The sequence below is a fragment of the Dermacentor variabilis genome, chromosome 3 (assembly GCF_050947875.1).
Source record: "Dermacentor variabilis isolate Ectoservices chromosome 3, ASM5094787v1, whole genome shotgun sequence".
NCBI lineage: Eukaryota > Metazoa > Arthropoda > Arachnida > Ixodida > Ixodidae > Dermacentor > Dermacentor variabilis.
Window position 1 is genome coordinate 143,486,548 of NC_134570.1, and position 11,588 is coordinate 143,498,135.

The window sequence follows — 11,588 nt, forward strand, 5'->3', positions numbered from 1 at the left end:
CGGTGCAGCTCCCAGAGGTGAAGCTGCAACTCCGACCCGGCCCATAAATCCTCTGTTGAGCCTGCCTACATGTGGAAACCTACTGGACATTGAAGTTGATGACATTCCTGTTAGATATCTCGTTGATACAGGAGCGCAGATTTCAGTTATGAGCGCTGCTCTCCGCCGAAGGCTCAAAAAGGTTCTGACACCCGCCGTACCGTGCACTGTGCGAGTCGCCGATGGGAGTACTGCACCTGTCCTTAGAATGCGCACAGCACGTGTGACCATTGGGGGCAATTATACTGTTGTTCTATTTATCGTCCTTGAACACTGTCCACGCGACCTAATTCTTGGCCTCGACTTCCTTTCGAAACACTCTGCCCAAATTGACTGCTCCGCAGGTGTTGTACAGCTGGATCTGCCGCTTCGTGCCGACGCAACCACTTGTGCTTCACACCGCTTATGTTCTGCTGAGTTTGCAAGGCTGTCTCCACAGTCGGCTACAAATGTCCTCCTGACGCCCTGTCCTCCCGTACCTGATGGCGAGTACGTCGTGTTGCAGATTACTGACGTGGTTTTGTCCCGCAGTATTGCCCTACCGAGCACCTTAATCCGGATCCGCGAAAACTGCGCTCGCGTGCCCATCCTCAATTTTGGATTTTCGTCACATGTGCTGCCACTCGGTATCGCCATAGCGCATATCACTCCTTTGGAAGAATTTCAGATATGTTCTTTGATCCCTGAAGCCTTCCTCAGTGCCAACGGACCATTGTCCCCCACTCCTTCGTACTCGACGCCTGCGGACGACGTTTCTAAGATGATCGCCCCTGTCCTTCTTTCCGAGCAAACAACACCACTGCGTCACCTCCTGTCATCTTATCGGGACATCTTTGATTTGGACGACCGTAAACTTGGCCAGACATCTGTTGTCACGCATCCCATCAACACCGGTGACGCCAGCCCCATTCATACGCGGCCATATCGTGTCTCCGCAAAAGAAAGGGCCATTATCCAGAAAGAGGTACCCAGGATGATGGACAAGGTAATCATTGAACCTTCCAGTAGCCCGGGGACATCACAGGTTGTCTTAGTAAAGAAAAAATACAACTCGTGGCGCTTCTGCGTTGACTACCGTCACCTCCACAGGATAACAAAGAAGGATGTTTATCCCCTGCCTCGCATTGATCACGCTCTTGACTGCCTTCACGGATCCCAATAGTTTTAATCAATTGACCTCCGCTCCAGCTATTGACAGATTAGCGTCGATTAGAATGGCCGCGAGAAAACCGCCTTCGTCACACCGGACGGTCTGTACCAATTTAAAGTCATGCCCTTTGGATTATGCAATGCGCCAGCTACATTCGAGCGCATGATGGACTCTCTCTTGCGTGGCTTGAAGTGGTCTACATTCCTCTGTTACCTCGATGATGGGATTCTGCTTTCGCCGAACTTTGAGAGCCACCTGCGGCGTCTCACTACCATACTATCCGCGTTTCGCAGGGCTGGCCTTCAGCTAAACTCCTCCAAGTGCCATTTGGGTCGCCGTGAAATTAAGATTCTCGGCCATCTCGTAAACGCCGCCCGAATCCAACCTCATCCACAGAAAGTTCACGCCGTGCAAAATTTTCCTGTACCTTGTTCAGCAAACGATGCCCGTAGTTTTCATGGCTTATGCTCTTATTTCCGGCGATATGTGAAAAATTTTGCCGACATCGCTCACCCTCTCACTGACCGTCTTAAGAAAGACGCCTCTTTCTCTTGGGGACCACTGCAGGAGAAAGCCTTCTCTAGCCTGATTGAGCGGCTTACAACTTCCCCGATTCTCTCACACTTTGACCCTTCCGCGCCCACTGAAGTATGAACTGACGCGAGTGGTCATGGCATCGGCGCTGTTCTCGCTCAGCGTCAACAGTGCCAAGGCCGTGTCATCGCTTACGCTAGCCGCCTTCTTTCCACGCCCGAGCGAAATTACTCCATTACTGAGAGAGAATTTTTTGCGCTCGTATGGGCGGTCGCGAAATTTCAACCGTACCTTTTCGGTCGGAGCTTCTGCGTCGTAACCACTCATCACGCCCTCTGCTGGCTCTCCTCTTTGAAGGACCCAACTGGACGACTTGCACGTTGGGCATTACGTCTACAAGAATATACATTTTCTATTATGTAAAAGTGAGGGCGCCTGCATAAAGACGCTGACTGCCTGTCCCGCAATCCCGTGGATCAACCGGACGATACAAATTCCGACTCGGACATGTGTTCTATCCCCCTCCAGCTTCCTCCATATTGGCGACGAGCAGCGCAGGGATCCTGTTCTTCGAACACTTATGGAACGCCTAAGCTCCTCGCCCAATGACTCGTCTCTTCGGATGTTCACCTTCGGCGATGGAACTTTATACCGTCGCAGCGTTTGTCCTGACAGCCCGGAGCTCCTCCTAGTCGTCCCCAAGTACCTTCAGCTCGCCGTGCTCCAGCAACTTCACGATGCTCCTACTGCTGGACATCTGGACATCACTCGTAATTACGACCACCTGCGGCGACGCTTCTTCTGGTCCGGCATTTATCGCTCTGTGCGCCGTTATGTCGCTACTTGCGACCTGTGTCAGCGCCGGAAGACGCCTGCTATGCCTCCCGCTGGTTTGCTTCGACCAGTTGATATACCTACAAAGCCCTTCTTCCGTGTGGGCCTCGACCTCCTTGGCCGCTTTGCAATTTCCATCAAAGGAAACAAATGGATTGCTGTAGCAACCGATTATGCCACGAGATATGCCATTGCACGAGCGCTGCCAACCAGGTGCGCTACAGATGTCGCCGACTACTTACCTATACGACGTCATCCTGCACCCCGGCGCCCCTCGCCAGTTGCTGAAGGAGCGCGGCCGCTACTTTCTATCGAAGGTCGTCAATGATCTGCTCCGCTCCTGTTCTACAGAACACCAGATTGCTGCCGTGTACCACCCTCAAACGAACAGCCTCACCGAGCGACTGAACCGCACACTCACTGAAATGCTCGCCATGTACGTTTCTGAGGATCACCGCGACTGGGACGTCGCTTTACCATACTTCACTTTTGAATACAACTCGTCCCGTCACGACCCTGCCGGATTTTCACCATTTTACCTGTTGTATGCGCGTGACCCAACCTTGCCCTTTGACACGTTGCTACCTTCCGCAGTACAACGACCCAGCACTGGTTACGTTCGCGATGCAATTGACTTAGCCGCCCAGGCCCGACAAGTCGCCCTTCATCGCCTCACAGCCTCGCAAGCTTCTCAAAAGCGACGCTGCGACCTTCGCCACGGAGACCACCATTTTTCCCCAGGTTCCCTTCACCTCCTCTGGACGCCTACACGTCGCGTCGGCTTGTCGGAAAAACTACTTTCCCGTTATTCTGGTCTGTACCAGATCTTAGGCCAACTGTCCGACGTGACATACGAGGTCGCCCCAGTCGGTCAGCCTTCAGTGCCTCCCAACGTAACCAGCGATGTTGTTCACGTCGCCAAGCTCAGGCCCTATGCCCCCGATTACGTGGGGCTGTATAACTTGCACCGGGACGGAGCTACCCCTCCGGGAGCGTGATGTTACGGTGAAGTGAAGGAAGAAGTTGAATTGGACTAGAGGAAGACGATGTCTGGCAGTTGCCTAAACGCCATATACACCATTTGTAAATATACGTTATTTTACACTCGTGGGTCTGCTTTCTTCTCGCAACTATAGTTACCTGGAATGCCTCATCTTGTGATCAGCGAGCAAGGCATTATTAAAATGCTTTTGAATCTCGGTACCAAGAACTCTCCCGGGGACGATAACATACCAAATGCACTCCTAACTAGGTATGCAGAATGGAGAGCCAAGTACTTGTTTATATTATTTTCAAGATCTCTAAACAAAGGACGGGTTCTGAACGACTGGAGAACGGCCAGAGTTCAACCAGTACATAGAAACGGTAAAAAAGAGAGCATCAATAATTATAGACCAATCTCACTAACTGCGACAACTTGCAAAATTAGGGAGCACATAATACAAACTCACATCTCTGATTTTCTTGAAAAACATGATTTTATTACATATCTTCAGCACGGATTCCGGAAAAGTTATTCTACTAGCACTCAATTAGTCCAAACTGTACATGACTTTGCTTACTCTATAAATAATGGGAACCAAACAGATGCCATACTTATGGATTTCGCAAAAGCACTTGCTAAAGTTTCTCACAAAAAGCTGCTTTCTAAATTAGTAGCACAATAAAAAAGAACAGGACTACTTATTCGATTTCAGCATACTTTAGTAACCGTCAACAATATGTCACTTTTCGTGATCATTCATCTCAGTCTCTTTCTGTTGTCTCTGGCGGGCCTCAGGGTTCGGTGCTTGGGCCACTTCTATTCATCATTTATATCAACAACATATGTAAAACACATTACAGTTCATATTCAATTATACGCGGATGATTGCGTGCTCTACTCAGAAATTAAAACTATAACAGATCAAACAACACTGAATGAGGCCTTCCAAAATATTACTGAATGGTGGGATGTCTGACAGATGCCTATAAATTTTCAAAAAAGCGCTTACATGAGAATATACTGAAGCAAGGTTTGAGTACGGGCTAGTTGGTATTCCAGCGCTTGTCTGCGTCGTCCTTTTTTGTCCTCTGTCTATGTATGCGCTGTAAGTGACGCTTGATTACATGAGAATAACCCGCAAGAAAAATCCCCTAGTATTCCAATATTTATTTGCGACCAATATCCTTTCCAAAGTCGCCTAATGCAAATATGTAGGATTATGGATTACTAACGACCTTGACTGGACTAAACACATTCATCACGTTATAAGGAATGCTAAGCGTAAACTTTTTCTCTTAGGTGAGCGCTAAAACTCTCCACACCCAGAGTCCGGCTCCTAGTTTACAAATTGGTTGTCCTTCCAATGCTAGATTATGCGGCGATAATTTGGGATCCCTTTACTAAAATGAACAATAATAAAATTGAAAAAAGTACAAAATAGAGAAGTTGGTTTTGTGTACAATAACTATGGATGCACATCAGTAACTGATCTGTTAAATAGGGCTGGTTTGATATCTGTATCCGAAAGAAATCGCGTTTCCCTACTTAAGTTCTTATACCAATTTATCAAAGATCATTTTAAGATTAATATTGACGGATTAACATCCTTCTGTTCAAGTTACATCACAAGACAACGTCATAATCTCACAATCACCCCTTTTCGCCAGCGTAGTAACTGCTTCAAATATTCATTTCTTCCAGGAACAGTAACGGAATGGAATCAGCTTACTAACGATCAAGTATTACAGCAATCTCTGACGTCATTCACCAGAAGCCTCCCTGTACATTAACATTTATTTTCTTTTGTATTCATTCCCTGCAGCCCATATAGTTACGAATTTCTTATTCTTATCAGCTTTATGTCCCTTACATTTTGTACTACTCTATTACTCAATATTTCATATGTTGCTGAATGTTTAAGATATGCCATAAACCTTACTGTGCTGATATGTCTACTCGTATGTTGCACTGCCATCATTAACTTTTGTTTTCTCAAATGCTGATCCGTTTTGTTTGTTTGCTAATTATTTGCTGCCTTTCTTTCTGGCTTCTTTTGTAAATATTTGACCAGTGCTTGTATCTGTACGCCCACCCTGCGAAAATCTCTTCCTGGGCATACAGTATCACTAAATGAAAAAATAGATTAAACGTGCTGCGCGACTCTGAATGGCTTCAATAGTTTGAATGGGTGTAGTCTTAGCATGATCCCATATGGCGCATGCATATTCTAATTTCTTGTGTACCAGGTGCCATTTCTAAGAAAAACTATACCTGTCTTTTATTTTCTCTGAGCAAATTTCACTGTTGTTCTCCGTCTTTCAATGATTTATTTATTCAGTGACGCTATCGGTTCTGTTTGGGAGGAACGTAGGAATGGTATTACACAATTTACAATAAACACTGCTGGGGCATTTGAGGAGAGATATAACGGGGTAATAGCAGTAAACTCGCTATTAGTTTAACAGAAATTAAGAACAGCCTGCCTGACCATGCGCTAGTGGGAATGTAAGGTGCTAGTACGAGTTGAAAACTACAGAAGATAACTCATTACTTTCTACAATGATAACATTTGCTGGAAGCCCGCTGCAATATCAAGCTGCTCGTAAGAATAACGAGTTACGGTAGCAGTCATTCTAAAGCTGTTCTACACACTTTGTTTCGTGTTTCGTTTAGCTTCGCTAATGGATTGCCCTTTATTAATCAATACAACCCTTTCTAATATACACTGCCAGAGTGTAAGTTCTTTTTTCCTTCGTGATTCTAGAAGAGTATCTCAAGATACCCGGTAAAGCGAAGATAGTGAGTGCATTCTTCAAAAGCAAGTTTACATAAAAGCAGCGTACGCTGCTGAACCGGCTTTATATTGTGATCAATGCCATTTATTTTATTAGTATCACTCGTCCACTTGAAATTTGACGTAATGTGCATCCCGAAGTGCTTGTAACCTGTTACTTTCGGGAGCTGTTAACTTGTAAAGTGCACGGAAAATTTCACGGCTGGGGTTTGTGGCTATGGTCATGAATACTGTTTTGCCTTCGTATCCGAACATTTGTATTTGTCATACCAGTTGTACGTTAGGTGAACTTATGCGACAAACTTTGGTCCGTCAATCACTTAGCTTCAATAAATATGAAGCAATAATCTCCGAACAGCCGTACCTGAATGGGTGTGACTTTAACAACATTGTTGATAAAAAATGAAACACAGTAATTGTCCAATGACCGCATCCTGTGGAACTCCTAACTGAATTTCGAAAATCGCAGAGTTGTTCTCTTCAATACTTAGGAACTGTTTGCATCTCCCATGAAACGCTTCAATCCAACGAACAATTCTCTCACTCCGTAAGACAGTATTAACTCAAACCAGGCCATTCCGGTGATCAAATTTGTCAAATGCTTTCATGAAGTGAAGAACTATACTATAGATACTCGACCGTTCTGATTCAGTGTTACTCATATTTCCTGCAGGACTTCGACTAAGTAGTGTAGCCGCTCACTACCTGCGGCAAAAATCGTGTTGATATTTCATGATAAACGCAATAAGCATCTTATATCTTGGATAGCAATATGTTCCAGCACTTTATCATATGTGGACGTTGATTCGATCAGCCTAGAGTCATAAACTAGCTCAGTGTCACCGTTATTTATAATACAAATTGTTTAGCTAATTTTCCGATCGTCGTGTAGAAAAACGAACTGGCTACTCAACGTACCCGGCAAATCAACGGACGGAATGTAGAGGGAAAGTAGCAGTAGTGCCCTACCTGCATAGAACAGCACATAGTCTTAAGAAAATGGCTAGCTGGGTGAACACAAAAGTGGTCTTTTCAGCGCAAGAAAAACTCGCGAAAATATCTCGATTAACGGACGCATACCGTAAACCAGCTGTCGGAAGATTTACGAATCATCGTATAGCACCAGTGGGTTCCGTAGAAGCTGTTGCTTAGGAGCTCCCACTGTCCTGTTGGAAAGAAATACATCAGACACACAGGAAGGCGTCTTAATGACCGGTTACGAGAACACGGTCTAAACGCGAGAAATAAGCAATACGGTCATCTGTCAACTCACTCTCAGGAATGCGGCTGTGCGTCAGTGTATGGGTCCTGCCGGGTTCTTGCGAAGCACAAAGATAAAGATGTGCGATAGATTATTGAGGCTCAGGCTACCTGTCGAAATAGCGATACCTGTGTTAATGCCCCTTCGGTCAACTTTTTAGATAAAGAGACGGCTTTTTTGGATGGTTAAGATTTGGATGAGGTGCCGCCATTGTACATGGGTTAAATAGGTGGGTGTTTCCTGAAAATTAAGTTGTTGAAGTTAGCGCATTATGGTGTTGTGTCCCTTCTGTCCTTCTTCGCTGGCGCTTAATATGCTTCCCAAGTCAGTTTACTAAAACGCCCAACTAATGGCAATGCTGAAATTTATTAGATTTCCGTTTCTACTATTGTCCCATGAACAACCTCCACGGATACTTTTGATGTCGGAGCCAAGCGCTACTATCTGCATGGTATTCGGCGCAATTAAATTATTGCTTCACTCTTTGCAAAGTTTTATGCGTGCAACGGCACATATCTTAACGTTTCCGGCATAATGGTCGTCTAAGGTGGCCAACTCTTCTCTATTTTTGTCTTCATGAAGCATGCGAGTCCCTAGTGTAGATTTTCAAACGACGCTCTCTTTCGAGCTTTCGTTACTTCATGAATGGTAAAGCACTGTATTTGCACTCCTGTGTCGTGTGCCTTCCCTTGTGTGGTACACGCTGAGCCCAACAGTACCTCATAGAAATAAATTGACGTTCTCTTGTGACGATGTGAAAAGCATGGGATAATGTATTTTAGGCATGTGAAGTTCATATCATGCAATAAATCAAGTGCCAGACTTCATTATTACAGTTTTCCATCTCACTAAAGCTTGTGCTCACGTGGAGTGACCGCCATGCTAAAAGGGCCTCAGAGGGCTGGTTTTATCATTGTTGCTTGGCATCATTTATAGGGTTTTTGTAGAATTACTATGCACTTCCATAGTTTCCCTACGGGTGAGAAAGCAAATGATAGTGCTTCTAGCTTCTAAACTATAGATACATTCTAACAAAAAGCACAAGGAAAGATCCGATGGCTGCGAAGGGGCCTATGTGACTTTACCACTAGACCTCAACAGCAGATGGAAATGCGTGCATACTTTGCCATGTCATGACTCGGGCCCAATTTTATTCCCACAGATGCGTCTAGCCCCGACATTGCACATGCGCAATCACCTCGCAACTAATACTTATGCCTGTATCAGACAGAAAACATTCTTTTCCGTATTCAATGGTATAATTGGAAGTGCCGCAACTCTGATTTTCTTTTGCGATTGATATTTTAACTTCGAAAAATATCCTAAATGAACCGCCGACACAGGACGCTGTATGGGCTGTTACTGCCGATTTTGATAGCCTTTGCTTGTTCTTCGCGCAAGGCATATACAACATTTTTTTCGTTCAACGATCCGTTTTGATCGACACATCTGTCGAGCCACTGTCTAGCTCAATGGGCGTCGTTACATTAGCCTCTTGACAGGTGTAATTATCCGTGAACCACCGCAAGAAAGCTTTGCAGGAACTGCAACGCTTACCTTTATCCTAACATGAAAGTCCTGAAGAGAGTTAGATAAAATACTAGAGAGGGGGCAGGGCGAAGAGGTGGAGAAGGGGTAGAGCCGGGGTATTCGCGAAACGAGTGAATAACACCTTTGCCATTTTTCGCTCGAAGTTCTCGTGCAGGGAGGAAGGACGGTACAGGAAAAAGGTGACGTGAGAAGACAACGAAACTGTACTACTATATACACGACCGCGGTTGCGAGAAAACTGAAGCCACTGTACTGTACGTTTCTGCTATTTCTAAAAAAGTAGACACCTTGAAAATAGGGTAATGAGGATGAGAATAAATCGGGGAGGGGGCAGTCTCACGCGCCGACCGTTACCTTCCTCGAACTGCCAGCATCCCTTACCCGCCGTAGTTGCTTCGTTTTTATTGGGTTCGACTACTAATCACGAGGTCGCGGGATTTAATCCCAGCCACGGCAGCCGTATTTCGATGGGGGCGAAATGCGAAAACGCCTGTGTACTTAGGGATAGGCGCACGTTAAAGAACCCTAAGCGATCCAGATTATTCCGGAATCCCCCGCTACGGTATGCTTCATAATGAGATCGTGGTTTTGGCACGTATAACCGCATAATTGATTACGTAACATTTGCTAAGGATGTCCTTGGCAGTCGCACAACTCTTGAATACAAGTAGGCGTCAGGAGTTGTGAGCGAGGTCTTTGAGCATGTGGGTAGCATTTATGGCGTTCGACACTTGCTTGTCTGCACTGCGGCTATATTATGAAAAGCGGAAGAGCAACATGGTAGACAATATGGAGAGCAGACAAATCCCGCGTATATTATTGCACAATAATTTTAAATACCGGTCTTCCTTCACGCACGTGGATAAACGTGGAAGGAGACTGCTTTGGGAAGTAACTGCAGTTACGGTGTATGTCCTGCCCAAGGGTGTACCTGGCCTGGTGGCCAGTAAATGTGATATTATATTGCGAGCAGCTTCGGCCATAGCATGCTAACGAACGACGACACAGAGACAGTTTGCTCAAGTCTTGTGTCGTGACCTTTGCGTCAAGGTGCAAAACTAACATATCCGTGTATATGTCCTAATACTTAAGCAAATCTCGATTTGAAGCTGCTGCACTAGCCCATGAGTGCGGGTAGCGAAGCCGCTAGGTAGATGATTGGGGCCACCTTAGCGAAAAATATCGGTCAAAATCAAAAGCCGTCCACGAAGGCGTCACTCTTAGATGTTTTGCGATGTTCGTGGGTTAACAATGTGTGCCGACTGAAGAAAGGCTACCAGGGGGTGCTTCTGATGGTTAGCCTAGCGTGTTTAGTCCGTAGCATAGAAAACGAAAAAACAGAAAAAAAGAACCCTATAAGAAGCTCAGAATCAATCATCCCTTGCCGCGAATTAACGCTCTTAGGATGACAAGCCATTTCCAGGCGACGAGCGGCTACGCTTCAAGAACAATGATAATGCCTGCGCAACAAGCATTGTGGCGAAGTTCCACGCGGAGAAAAAGCTTTTCTTATTTTATTTTTGTTTTGTTGACGTCATCACGCCTCACTGCGGGAAGTTTGAAAAGTTTTAGGTGAGTACGCCACGTGGTGACACTCACGCAAACTAAACCGTCATGTCCAGAAAATCGGGATACGGATTGAACAATCGATAACATTCGAGAAACTTCCTATACATGCAGGCGCGTCCTGTGCTGAGCGATGACTTTTAACATTTGGCAGTCCGTGAAAAGCAATCGCCAGAAGAAAGATAAACAAGTAGACTTGTGTACACGCCTCTCTTAGAAAGCCTCGTCACAATGCTGCAAACAAACAGAAAAGCGAAAAACATCGTAGTATGGGCGAAAAGGCCCGTAGTAACGAAAAGAGACAACAAATCGGTAACGAGTAAACGTGACAAATCCCGTCAGCGGGCGCAGAAAGGCTTTAGGCGCACCACGCGGACCCCTTCCCGTCTCGGACAGCGCCGCTGTGATTGCGAAATACCTTCTGGGGCGACCTTATGTATAGTCTGGTGCGCCAATACGCCGGATGATCTTGTAGGGTCCGAAATAGCATCGAAAAAAGTTTTTCACTAACACTGCGAATGTGCTTGAGTCTTACTTGTTTTGCTCGGCACAAGTTCACCCAGTTGGAAGTTAAATGTGTAATTCACAGTTTCGACACTGCGTCGTTCTTCACCGTCACTACAACGTGACAATATGGCCTCAGATGAATACTATTTAGTGGGTGAGTGCGTCGACTACTTGGCGCAGAATTATTTCCAATATAAAAAAGGAGCTTCTGCGGATGACATCGTATAAACAATCTCATAAAGCACAATAATGCGGTCCATAATAGGTCTGTGCGCTTGGCTACGCAGTGACAAATATTTTGTGTGCGTCGACAGTTAGAAGTGGCGGTCATATCGGCAATAAATTAATATAATGGCATTCTTCTTCC